Below are 1,252 nucleotides of genomic sequence, written 5' to 3'. Positions count from 1 at the left end.
GGAGTTCGAAACCAGCCTGGCCAACATGGTGAAAACCCGTCTCTACTAAAAATACAAAAATTAGCTGGGCATGGTGGCAGATGCCTGTCATCCCAGCCACTCAGAAACTGAGGCACGAGAATCGCTTGAACCCGGGAGACAGAGGTTGCAGTGAGCCGAGACTATGCCACTGCACTCCTGCCTGGATGACAGAGGGAGACTCCATTCCATCTTATGTGAACTAGAGGGTTGGGGGAATTGCTGAGAAAAAAGGACAAATCTCAAAGAAACGGAGACATGACAAGAGAAGAGAGTGGTGTTTGAGTCTCTGGCTGCACATAGTTCTTAAGGCTAATGAGTTCTAAGAGATAGTCAGAACTATCTTGTTTATGAATTCCATGGGACAGTCCATAAATCTGTCTTTAGCCTTAAGCTAGTTTGAGTGGGGTTTCTGTCACTTGGAACAAGAGTCCTGACTACTGCAGTTGAGTGGAGTTAAAAAGTATAGCCTCAATAGGTGAGCTAGCTCTGGCTTTAAAAGGCTTCCAGTTTGAATTACACTCCGTTCCCTCTGGTGCCCCTAGAAAGAGCCTTCTCTAACACAGGCCTGCAACTGGCAGACATGCTTTAGTTTTTTTCTTTGCAGGAATTTTGCTGCCTTGATTTGGGACAGATTATCAGAGGTGGGCACCGTTATACTCTTTCATGCAGGATTTATCACATGTAAGTATTTGTCTTATGTTTCAGTGCTACAGTTTGATTAGAATTTAATGATCATATCTCTCATCAAGATTACCCACATGATCACTCTAAGGCTGTTGTAAGCCTAACTGACAAGTATTCCATATGTCAAGATGTCAAGTGCAACCCAAAATAAGATATAAGCACCAAATGGGACTGAGAGAGAAATGCTAGAAATCTTAACCCTTCCTGCCTTTCTTGATAATAACCATGCATCCTGTGAGAGAAATAGTGTTATCAGTGACAGAAAGGTAAGGTTCTGAAATTTGAAGAGATTGGAGGCCAGGTGTGGTGGTTCATGCCTGTAATCTCAGCATTTTAGGAGGCCAAGATAGGTGGAATGCTTGTACCCAGGAGTTCCAGATGAGCTGGGCAACATTGTGGGACCCTGTCTCTGAAAATACAAATAAGAAAAATTAACTAGGTGTAGTGGCTCATGCCTGTAATCCCAGCTACTCAGGAGGCTGAGATGGGAGGATCGCTTTAGGAGATCAGGGCTGCAGTGAGCTGTGATCATGCCACTGCACTCCAG

Source organism: Colobus angolensis, unplaced genomic scaffold, assembly GCF_000951035.1.
Source record: "Colobus angolensis palliatus isolate OR3802 unplaced genomic scaffold, Cang.pa_1.0 Scaffold346, whole genome shotgun sequence".
NCBI lineage: Eukaryota > Metazoa > Chordata > Mammalia > Primates > Cercopithecidae > Colobus > Colobus angolensis.
This window is presented reverse-complemented; position numbering follows the sequence as displayed.